Here is a 210-nt window from a genome sequence, read left to right on the forward strand (position 1 = left end):
CGCGCAAGTTGTCGAGCCCACCGGCCACAGCCCCCAGGAGACGGGAAATGTCCCGACATCCTGCAGCGCCAGGCCCCATCTCCCCACGAAAAGGGTCTCGCCCTCGCGCCCTCCTCCAGACGCTCCCCACCCAACACCGGAGGGGCCGGGGCGGGGGGCACGCGCCCACGCGCACGCGCGCTCCCCCCCCCGCGCACGCGCTCGCGCTCC

This window comes from Octodon degus, unplaced genomic scaffold (genome assembly GCF_000260255.1).
Source record: "Octodon degus isolate 3935 unplaced genomic scaffold, OctDeg1.0 scaffold00033, whole genome shotgun sequence".
Taxonomy (NCBI): Eukaryota; Metazoa; Chordata; class Mammalia; order Rodentia; family Octodontidae; genus Octodon; species Octodon degus.